General features: G+C 45.8%; 1 pseudogene; it reads right to left on the bottom strand.

Moving 5' to 3' along the window:
• Positions 1–9283: 9283 nt before the first annotated feature.
• On the bottom strand, positions 9284–9427 carry LOC113921231 (annotated as a pseudogene).
• Positions 9428–12359: the final 2932 nt, after the last annotated feature.

The following is a 12359-nucleotide window of genomic DNA, read 5'->3' on the forward strand; positions in this document are numbered from 1 at the left end:
AAGCCCTAGGACACCTGGGTGACCTAGTCCTAAAGCGTCTGCCTTCGGCTCAGGTCATGATCCCAGGGTCCTGGGATCAAGCCCTGCATCAAGTCCTTTATCGGGCTCCTGCTCAGGGGGAAGCCTGGTTCTCCCTCTCCCACTGTCTTTTTAATTTAACTTTTTTTTACTGTTGTAAACCCCTGCTTGTGTTCCCTCTCTCGCTGTCTCTCTCTCTGTCAAATAAATAAATAAAATCTTTTAAAAAAAACTGATAAGCCCTCAGAAAGATTGATCAAGAGAAAGGAGAAAACATAAGGTATCAACATCAGGAATGAAAAAGGAGATATCACCACAGATCTGACAAATACTAAAAGAGTAATGAGAAAATATTATTGGCAAGTTTATGCCAATAAATTAAACAACTTAGATGGAAAAGATGAGTTGCTTAGAAAAGGCAACTTAAAAAAAATGACACAAGATGGACTAGTGTGCCTGAGTAGCCCTGTATCTACCAAATAAAGGGAATTTTTCAAAATCCTTTCCAAGGAAAAAAACCTCAGGACTCAGGTAAATTCACAGATCACTTCAAGCAAACACTTAGGAAATAGTGTCAATCTTACACAAACTCTTTCAGAAAGTAGAGGAATAGGCGTCACTTTCCAATTTATTTTCTGAGGCCAGTAATACTCTGCTTTACCAAAACTAGACAGAGCTATTGGGAGAAAAGAAAACTGCAGATCAGTATCCCTCATGAACATACATACAGAAATCCTTAACAGTAGTTTAACAAGTTGACTCTGGCTGTATGTGTAAAATAGTATACCAATACCAAGTGGAACTGAAACTCAAGAATTACAAAAATCATTTAATCATCAATGTCATTTGTTACTTTAACAGGAGTAAAAGGAAAAAAAATTTGATTATCTCAAATGCAGAAAAAAATGGATAATATTCAACATCCATTCAGGTTAAAACCTCTCAACAAACTAGGAATAAAAAGGAACTTTCCCATCTGATGAGGAGTTTTTCAAAAATGCTACAGCTAACATTGTCCTTAATGGGGAAAAACTGAAGACATTCTCCCCAAAACTGGGAACAAAACAAGCATGTCTGCTGTCAGTATACATTTTCAATATTTTACTGGAGGTCATAACCAGTACAGTAGGCAAGATAATGATATGAAAAGATACAATGATTGAAGGGAAGAAGTAAATTGGTCTTTATTAGCAGACAACATGACTATGTTCTTTGTTCATGGATCAGGAGAATCACTATTGTTAAGGTATCAGTTCTCCTCAAATTAATATGTGGATTCAAAGCTATCTAATCAAATTCCCGTCAAGTTCTCCTGCAGAAATTGACAAGCCGGTTAAAAAACTTATAAGGAAATGCAAAGAACCTAGTATAGTCAAAAGAATCTTGAAAATAAAGCTGAGTACAGGTGGAAGACCTACACTAATCAATTTCAAGACTTACCATAAAACTACAGTATCAAGACAATGTAGTAGTGGCATTAGAATATACTAAAAAAGATAGAAATCAATGAAAGAGAAAGAAGTATCCAGAATCGAACATACCTACATAAACTCAATTGATTTTCAGTAAAGACACCGAGCAATTTAATGAAAGGAAAGTTTTTTTGGACAAATAACGTTGGGGTAAGACACCAGTATAAAATATATTTAAAAAAAAATCTTATCCTTCCTTTTTCACACTATATTTTTAAATAATGTTAATGAAGTTGATTATAGACTGAGACATCAAAACGAACATTAAAAAGTTTCTAGGAAAAAAACCAACGAAACAATAACAAACAACAAAAGCAACATTTTGACATCTGGAGATAGACAGTGAGTTTTTAGAGAGGACACAAGAAGCATCATCCATAAAAGAAAAAAGTTGATAAAATCAGATTTCATCAAAATTAGTAACTCCTGGTGATCAAGAGATACTGTTAAGAAAAGGTAGAGCAAACTGTGGACTGGGAGAACAATGTCACCGCACATTATATGACAATTGTCTTGTATCCAGAATATATAAATAACTCCTATATATCAAGATTAAAGACACAAGTATTTCAACAAAAATGGAAAATACTTGGATAGACACTAAGAAAGTGTAGGATGTACAGGGTTCAAATCTAGGTCTCCCCCCGCTGCCCAAGGCCCATGTCCTTAAACACTTCATTCTATGTTTGGAACTGGGCAGGACTTTGTTTTTTGTTTTTGTTTTTTTTAAAGATTTTATTTATTTATTTGAGGCAGAGAGAATGAGAGAGAGAGAGCACATGAGAAGGGGGAGGGTCAGAGGGAGAAGCAGACTCCCTGCCGAGCAGGGAGCCCGATGCGGGACTCGATCCAGGGACTCCAGGATCACCACCTGAGCCAAAGGCAGTCGCCCAACCAACCGAGCCACCCAGGCGCCCCTGGAACTGGGCAGGACTTTGAACAAAGTTGGCACGTGGGTGGCTCAGTGGGTTAAGCATGTGCCTTCAGCTCAGGTCATGATCCCGGGGTCCTGGGATCGAGCCCCGTGTGGGCTCCCTGCTCAGCAGAGAGCCTGCTTCTCCCTCTCCCTCTGCCCTTCCCCCTGCTCGTGCTTGCTCTCTCTCTCTCTCTGGCAAAAATAAAAATAGATAAAATCTTAAAAAAGAAAAAAAACTTTGAGCAAAGTCTAGTGCCCATCATTCTATCCATCCACTCACCTGCACATCTATTCATATCCAATCAACATTCAAACACGACTGGTGAGGTCCATTTTCTGCCCTCAAGTTGGAAGCAGGAGTGGAAGGGTCAGCAAGTGGAATCCCAGTGATGTCTGCTAGAATAAAGGCAGGCCGGGAGCAGGGGAGCTCCGAGGGCACAGAGGAAGGCCCCCACCTAGTTGGTCATTCCTGGGAAGCTTTCAGAGGAGGCATTCCCCCTTGAGATTGTTCCCCTCCACCGTCTTCGGTCTCCATCACTTCAGGGCTAGACACAGTCATCACCCCAGAGGAGTGATCTGTTACACAATGTCTGGGTGTGAAGGTGGACCAGACAGGACAAACCTGGGCTGCCATCCTCCTCCCTCTATGTCCCATTTCCTCATCCTGGACCAGCCAATGCGTATTCACCAGAGGACATTGCCCTTCCTTTCCACTAAACTATGAGGGCAAGAACCGAGAAAATGATCCCAGAGAGAGACCTCAAGAACAACCCGTCAGTCTCTCTACCTCTCCTGCCTGCTCGGTGCACAGCTGAGCTGTGTGGGGAGGTACAAAGGAAAGCCCAGGGGCCCACCCGAGATCCTCTGCTCCGGCACAGCAACTAAGGCATATACTCCTGAATGCTATTTAGGAGGAACAGCGTTGGATGAGAATCAATCAAAGCAAACAGGGAGGAAGGGGGGTTTGAGGGAAGCAGATGCAGTTTGGAGGGTGTCCTGGAGGAGGTGGGGCTTGAAAAGAAGAATGGGGAGGATGCGGATGAGAGGAGGGGCATGGGGACATTCTGGGTAATAGTGGTGTCACAGATTGCTGCGCACACTTACTGATAACAAATTATTACTAACATTTGTGGCGCATGCTGATTTTCTTTCGCTAGTCATTGATGGAGGTAGGTGCCTTACACGATGCCCATATTATCATGCCCAGAGTCCAAGGCCAAGGCCAGGTCTCCCGCAGCTCCTTAGCGCTGGTCTTGTTCGTCAGTGTAATTGGTAAGTATGCAGGCCCGTTGGGCAGCATCCATTTATTTGAACCTACACAGGAAAGGGTGCAGGCTGGACAGGTTGGTGGAGAAGGACGGCCACCTCTGGCGTCTGCTGGTACCATGCTTGCGAAATACCTAGAAGAGCTGACCCGCTGCCTGTAACCTTGCTGGGAGGCAAAGCTCACCCAGAGGAAGGACTTGAACAGCTGGCTTAGGTCCCCGTGTGATGTGAAACAATGCTAAACACGTGTCATGGGCCTCGTGTTCCTCAGGCTGTGTGCTGGGAGCCCAGGGCTGCCATGGAGGTGGGGGTGGCCCACCTCGGGGGTGTGGCGGGATAGCAGAATGGGTGGGGCTCCGGCCCTCTGCCCTGCTTCAACCAGATCTGTTTCACACATAATGGACTTCAGGTAAGATCTCATTCAAACTCACCCTATTATTTAAGAAAATATTGCAGGTAGAGTCCATTTGAAGCGCTGGTGTAGATCCATGTTGCCGGCTGTGGGGCTCCAGCAGGTGCTGCAGGAATTGGGGGACTGAGAAGAGGGCACAGAGGGGAGCTGTCATTGCAGATGGTGCCCTAGAGGACAGGGGCCCCGGTTATGTGAGCCAGCCACTCCCCTCATATCCAGCTCATGGAGTTCTTTTTTTTTTTTATTGTTTTTACTTCTTTATTTGACACACAGAGAGAGCACAAGCAGGGGGAGTGGCAGGCAGAGGCAGAGGGAGAAGCAGGCTCCCCGCAGAGCAGGGGGAGCGTGATGTGGGACTCGGTCCCAGGACTCTGGGATCATGACCTGAGCCTAACCGGCTGAGCCACCCAGGCGCCCCAGCTTACGGAGTTCTATCTCCCATCACGAATGCTGCACACTCAACCCCAGAATAAGAGTCCTAACTGAATGGTCACCTGCAGGTGACTTCCACTGTGACGGTCCTGGGGGCCGGGTGCTGAGGCTTTGGGGAAAGCCAGGAAATGTTCACAGAACCGTAGGTTTCACCTTTTTCTCAAGAAGGGATCCAAGATAACAGGGCCTGGACGGAGAGCCAACCTCGATCAAGACAGAAATCCCCCTGCTCTGTGAGGCGAGTGCTCCTTAGTCAGGAACCCCCCTGCCCAAACGGAGCCCTGGTCCCTGCTTCCCCCAAGGGGGCGGTTGGAAGCACCTGCCGCCTCATTCCCTGTCACTTGTCAACTTCAGAGCAATCAGTCTGCTACTTAACACTTAACAGGCAAAGCACTCCAGCGGCTGTCTCCGATTTGTCTTTGTTAGTGCTAACAGGAGGCGTGTATGGAGGTCTCATTGTGCTGGGCTCCCCCACCACTGCCGCACCTGGGGCCACGGCGCAATCACTCAGGCCCTCGGCAATCACCAGGCAGATTCTCACCTGGCAACGACAGTCAGCTCCAAGGAACCTCTGGGGAGAAGCCCTCCTGCTGCTGGCTCCCCACGTGCGGGTCGTGGGCACACGTAAAGATCAGTGAGTTCACTTAATAGACACTGGCTGGGCTCAGAGCTAGGGATGCAGCGGGCAACAGACCGTGACCCTGCTCTCACCACCCAGTAGACAAGAGGCAGACCCGTCCGCAGATAATTCCCAGCAATGTTGGAGGTGCTGGGATAGAGGTGGGCACTCAGCCTTGTTACAGAGGAGGTCTCATCTCACCCTGCCTGGGGTGGTCAGAAAAGTCCTCCAGGATTGGGATGTGTGGGGGGGATCCCAGGCCGTCAAAGGGCAGGAGGTGGGGCACGAAGGCTGCAGAGGGATGCTAGCTAAGGAAGCAGGGCTGTGCAAAGGCACAGGGGTGAGCAAGAGCAGGCTGAGCTGGGGTAACTGTGGGTGGATTGGCCTGGCTGGAATATCACTGAATGTATCCTGTAGCCATTATTAATTCATTACCTACTTCCGTTGTTCTCTCTATTGGATCACCCACACTTCCTTTGCCATCCATCCAGTGATCTGTTATTTATGTATTATCCATCCATCCATCTCTAGAAGCCTTCATGTCGTGTTGCAAAGCAGAGCTGCCTCCATAGAACTCTCCTAGCTCACACAGTGCCTGACACTATACTATTAGGGATGTGCTCCTGCCTTGGGGACTAATGTCTGAGCATTTTTCTTTAAGAGAGAGCATGGCAGCAGGGAGGGGCAGAGGGAGAAGGAGAGAAAGAATCTCAAGCACACTCCACACTCAGCGCAGAGCCAGACATGGGGCTTGATCTCAGATTATGACCTGAGCTGAAATGAAGAGACAGACACCTGACTGAGCCACACAGGCGCCCCACTCTCAGCATTTTAACACACACACAGCACAGGGTGAGGCAACAGAGATCACCAACATTGCAGCCTATATGATTTTTATTAAATCACAGATCTGTTTCACAGTCAGGTCCTGGGACTGGACATGGAAAGGGCAGGGGAGGTCCTGGGATCAATTTCAGAGGGCTGCGCCTACTACTGAGGATTTACTGTTGATATAACCATGACCTTGGGATTAGCCTTCTCCTAACTGTAAGCTCCATGGAGGCAGGACGGGGTCTGTCTATCTATTACAGTTATGGACCGTATTACAAGCTCAGTAAATGCTTTAGGATGAATGAATGTATGGGGAGCCTTGGGCAAGCTAGTGAGCTCCTTTGTGCCAGGCTTGCCACCTGCCTGGGACATTGGTGCTGCCCTTAGAAACCATGCCCAGTGAGGCCTGGACCTCAGTGACAGGTCACGTGCATTCATACAGGTCCTGCCTTGAAGAAGAGTTTAGCCACTTACAGGCTGCATGATGTGGGCAGGATCTGTAACCTCTCTGGGGCTCGGTTTTTTCAACTGTAAAATGGGTCCAATGGTGTGTCTGTGGGATCGAATGTTATTGCAGTGCTTTGGGAGCTACAAAGCACCACCTTAACAAGAGTGATTGTTAGTATATTTTTTTAATGTGGATACAAGGTGAGACAAACAGGAGGACCTTTGGCTTTTCTCAAGGAGGAGGAAGAATGTCAGAAAACACCAGACACTTTTAGGCTTTTGACCTAGCTCCTTTTGGAGTCAACCCCCTTAGCATACTGGAAAAATCTATGTTTTCTATTTAAAGAGCATTTCCTTAATAGCCCTCAGTGCAAAATATTTCCAAGATAGTGCTTAGAATCTCACCATTAGAGATTCACTTTTTAGGCAAAACCCTTAAGAAAGGTGTTTCAGTCTGATACAGTATCCTTCCTGGAGGTCTGTATGTTGGGGTTTAGAAGCTAACAACCAGGTGTGTGTGTGTGTGTGTGTGTGTGTGTGTGTGTGTGTGTGTGTGTGTTGTAAGAGGCGGGGGAAGGTGTGAGGGAAATATAGCCAAAGGTGAGCTAAAAGAACAGTGTCCTATGAGAATGGGTTCATTCCACCACCAAAAGGCATCGTCTTGATGAGCAAAGCAGATCAAGTAGTTTAAACAACTTCAGTGGATTCTGCATCACCCCTGCCCCACGTCCCACTTTGGGATCTAAAGAATTCCCATAAGGAAACTCAAGGAGGCAGAGGCCTTCAAAGGAGCTGGTATGCGTGATTCTAGGTCTGGGGCACTTGGATTAAATCAGGTGGGATGTGGGTGTGGCCACTGTTCCGTTATCTTTTTTTTTTTTTAAGATTTTTTATTTATTTGACAGAGAGAGACACAGCAAGAGAGGGAACACAAGCAGGGGGAGTGGGAGAGGGAGAAGCAGGCTTCCCGCCGAGCAGGGAGCCCGATGCGGGGCTTGATCCCAGGACCCTGGGATCATGACCCGAGCCGAAGGCAGACGCTTAACGACTGAGCCACCCAGGCGCCCCGTTACATCCGTTATCTTATTTGACCCCCACAAGTGAGCTAGGATGTAGATGCATGTTAGCGGTGGAATGGACCCATCCTCATAGGACCTTGGATTTTCAGGATCATCTTTGAGAGTGACACCCTTGGCCTCGCTCAGTGGGAAAAGCAGGGTAAGCCCAGAAGCCCCTGTGCCCCCCACTCAACCCCCCGCCCCACTACCGACAGTTCAAACTGGGCGACTCATACCACTGTCAAACTTCAAGATATCTTTGTGCCCAGCTCATCAAAAACCAAACACTCAGGCACTTGAATAAGATAAGCAATTTGTGGCTTTGTAAAAAGTCAATGCAATTCAATTTAGACCTCTTTAGGAGTACGCCTGCCTCTCACATTTATTGTTTCCTTGTATAACCTGCTGCAGCAAAGGGACTGCAGATTTGTCTTCTGTTTGCGAAGTGGGACGAAGTCCCTGGAATGAGTGACCTTCAGGAGCCACACGAAACTTACAAATGAAGCTGTCTCCGAGAAACCTCATTCTTGCCTCAGCTCACAGCTTTTTTGCTTTATATAGATTTGATTTTCCAAATGGCAGATTATAAAACTAGCTATTTTTTTCCTCCTAAATGCAAATGCTTTAATTTTGTCTTTTTTCCCCCCTTCTTAACCAAGAGTGATGTTTTTAAAATGCAGTCCCCACTCTAATCTTTACCACTCCCGAAAGGGTCCATTTCTTTTAACCCACGAAAGCATCTTTGGTGCCAAAGGTGGGCTGCCTGGAATGTGCTTCTGTCTTCTCAGGCTGGGGGTAGATTTCTTTTTCTGTTTGTTTGTTTTGTTTTGTTTTGACTTTGTCACAGAACAAATTGCTCTTAACTTCTCTTTATTTACTCCTTTGTTGGTTTATTTAGAAAACAGGACCAATTTAGAAAACAGGACCTTGTCAGACAAATTCAAACCAAGTGTGAATAATAATAATAATATAATGTTAATATAATAATAATGTTAATGATGGAGTATCTATATATCTATCATCTACCTATCCATCTACAGCCAAGCACTGTACTTGGTATTCTGTATATGCTTTTTGATTTAACCTTCGCAACAACCCTATGAGGTAGGTATTATCAGCCTCATTTTATTGATGAGGCTCAGAGAGATTATGTAACTTTTCCAAGGCTGCATCGCTGCTAAATGCCAAAGAGGTCAAAGCTATGCCGCGCTGAATCCTAAGCAACACTCCATGGCTTCCAGGCCCCCAGTGTTTCACGTTACTTCCTGCTTCAGTTACTCATGCCTCAACTGTGACAGCTTCTCAGGCAGGACTTTCTCATATTAGAGTCTCTTTCTGGCCCATATCCTGGGGTCTTCAAAGCCACCCTGTCTTGAAGAACCCATGGGAGCAGAAGGTGACAGTTTTGAAGTCTTCCCTTTGTTTTTTTGTTTGTTTGTTTTATTTTTTTATTAACACATAATGTATTATTTGTTTCAGGGGTACCGGTCTGTGATTCAGCAGTCTTACACAATTCACAGCGCTCACCATAGCACATACTCTCCCCAATGTCTATCACCCAGCCACCCCATCCCTCCCATCCCCCTCCACTCCAGCAACCCTCAGTTTGTTTCCTGAGATTAAGAGTCTCTTATGGTTTGTCTCCCTCCCCAGTTTCATCTTCTTTCATTTTTCCCTCCCTTCCCCTCTGATCCTTTGTCTTGTTTCTCTTTCTCAAATTCCTCATATCAGTGAGATCGTATGATACTTGTCTTTCTCTGATTGACTTATTTCACTCAGCATAATACCCTCTAGTTCCATCCATGTCATTGCAAATGGCAAGATTTCATATTTTTTGATGGCTGCATAATATTCCAGTGTGTGTGTGTGTGTATCACATCTTCTTTATCCATTCATCTGTTAAACTGATAAGAACAGATACTACACTTAATCTTAGCCAAAAGGCTGAGAAGCGATATCCATTCATCTGTTGATAGACATCTAGAAGCCTTCCCTTTGACTGCATTGTCATGTCTATCTTAATTTTAGGCTTCTGCAGGATTCTCAGTATCAGAACTTAACTCAATGAGATACCACCTCACACCAGTCAGAATGGCTAAAATTAACAAGTCAGGAAATGACAGATGTTGGCGGGGATGTGGAGAAAGGGGAACCCTCCTACACTGTTGGTGGGAATGCAAGCTGGTACAGCCACTCTGGAAAACAGTATGGAGGTTCCTCAAAAAGTTGAAAATAGAGCTACCATACGATCCAGCAATTGCACTACTGGGTATTTACCACAAAGATACAAATGTAGGGATCTGAAGGGGTATGTGCTCCCCAATGTTTATAGCAGCAATGTCCACAACAGCCAAACTGTGGAAAGAGCCAAGATGTCCATCGACAGATGAATGGTTAAAGAAGATGTGGTATATATACACAATGGAATATTATGCAGCCATCAAAAGGAATGAGATCTTGCCATTTGCAACGACATGGATGGAACTGGAGGGTGTTATGCTGAGTGAAATAAGCCAATCAGAGAAAGACATGTATCATATGACCTCACTGATATGAGGAATTCTTAATCTCAGGAAACAAACGGAGGGTTGCTGGAGTGGTGGGGGGTGGGAGGGATGGGGTGGCTGGGTGATAGACCCTGGGGAGGGTATGTGCTATGGTGAGCGCTGTGAAGTGTGCAAGACTGTTGAATCACAGATCTGTACCTCTGAAACAAATAATACAATATATGTTAAAAAAAAAAAGAAGTGGATAGCAGGAGGGGAAGAATGAAGGGGAGTAAATCGGAGCGGGAGATGAACCATGAGAGACGATGGACTCTGAAAAACAAACTGAGGGTTCTAGAGGGGAGGGGGGTGGGGGGATGGGTTAGCCTGGTGATGGGTATTAAAGAGGGCACGTTCTGTGTGGAGCACTGGATGTTATGCACAAACAATGACTCATGGAACACTACATCAAAAACTAATGATGTAATGTATGGTGATTAACATAATAATAAAAAAATTTTAAAGAAAAAAAAAGAACTTAACTGACATGCTTTCACCCATGTTGGAAGCTTCCTTTCCTCTCTTTCATCACCTGAGTGGAAACCCATCAACTGCCCCCTTACCCCCAGGCCCCCCTGGCTCACTCTCATTCTTGGCCCTAGGGAAACCATGGGGCTTGCAGTCACACTCAGCTGCAGCCCCTGGGGACCAGATGAGGTTGTGGCCATACATTTCTTCCTTTCCTTTTTGACCCAAGCATCCTGGAATTGGCTTCGAAGTGATCAAGGACAGGCACTTCTTCTTACTAGAGTCAAAATGGTCCCCCCATCTTTCCAGAAGACCAGAATATTCAAAGACGGAGGCAGGGCGCCTGGGTGGCTCCGTCGTTAAGCATTTGCCTTCGGCTCAGGTCATGATCCCAGGGTCCTGGGATCGAGCCCCGCATCGGGCTCCCTGCTCCACGGGAAGCCTGCTTCTCCCTCTCCCACTCTCCCTGCTTGTGTTCCCTCTCTCGCTGTGTCCCTCTCTGTCAAATAAATAAAATCTTAAAAAACAAACAAACAAACAAACAAGGACGGAGGCACCAGGCATCACGAGGAATCCAGTGCATTAGAATAGAATTCCAGTGCAAATGGTGAGTATTCATCCTTTCTGATGGCTGAGTAATATTCCATTGTACATATGGACCACATCTTCTTCATCCTTTCGTCTGTTGAAGGGCATCTCGGCCCCTTCCACGGTTTGGCTATTGTGGACATTGCTGCTATGAACATCGGGGCGCATGTGCCTCTTCTTTTCACTACATCTGTGTCTTTGTGGATGGAACTGGAGGATATTATGCTAAATGAAATGAATCAAGCAGAGAAAGTCAATTATCATATGGTTTCACTTCTTTGTGGAACATAAGGAATAGCATGGAGGACATTAGGAGAAGGAAGGGAAAAATGAAGGGGGGGAATCGGAGGGAGAGATGAACCATGAGAAACTATGGACTCTGGGAACCAAACTGAGGGTTTTAGAGGGGAGGGGGTGGGGGGATGGGTTAGCCCGGGGATGGGTATTAAGGAGGGCACGTACTGCATGGAGCACTGGGTGTTATACACAAACAATGAATCGTGGAACCCTACATCAAAAACTAATGAAGTATTGTATGGTGACTAACATAACATAATAGAAAATAAATAAATTAAAAAAATAAAAAAAAAAAGAGTAGAATGTCAGCGAGGAGAAGTACCAAAAATGCTGGATTGTGACTTTTTATCTGATCTTTCTTCTAGTATCTTTTGTTTGGACCAAACAGAGACCCAGGCACCTCTACCTGAGCTGCACAACTGAGCCTCAGTCTTTCTCCACATCCTCACTCATGGGTGCCATTGCTCCCCACCCCGTCAGGGGGCTGATGCCTCCTTCCATTTTCTTCGCAGCTATCCCCCTCCCCTCCCCCAAACCTGTTTATCATGCAGCATCAGGTTGCCATTGTTTTGTTTTCATTACATTTATCTTCAAGGTTACTTTCTGTTTAGGGAAGATAATGTTTGTTCTCCATGGAGGATAGTGATCTAAAGTTTGAATTTTTAAAAATTGTATTTAAGAAAGAATAAGCAGTCCTATTAAAACCATGAAGATAGGCAGGTACGAGGAGGAAATGAAAAAAGTCGTGCAGATGGTACAGAAATGACTGAAGGTGGGGGATAGTCACTTGTGTAATCCTGATGGGTGAAATTGAGGAGAGCGGAAACAGTTTGAATCAAAATGGTACGTGGTTACAGAAGTAAAGGTGATGGCAACAGCTGCTGGGTGGCCGTGCTCGGGAGCAGGGAGTTATGGGGAGGAATCCTGGGGATAAATTCTTTCCCTGGGAGCCTGGCTGCCTCGCATGTGACTCCAGCCCAGCCCTGAGC

The sequence above is a fragment of the Zalophus californianus genome, chromosome 3, assembly GCF_009762305.2.
Source record: "Zalophus californianus isolate mZalCal1 chromosome 3, mZalCal1.pri.v2, whole genome shotgun sequence".
Lineage (NCBI taxonomy): Eukaryota > Metazoa > Chordata > Mammalia > Carnivora > Otariidae > Zalophus > Zalophus californianus.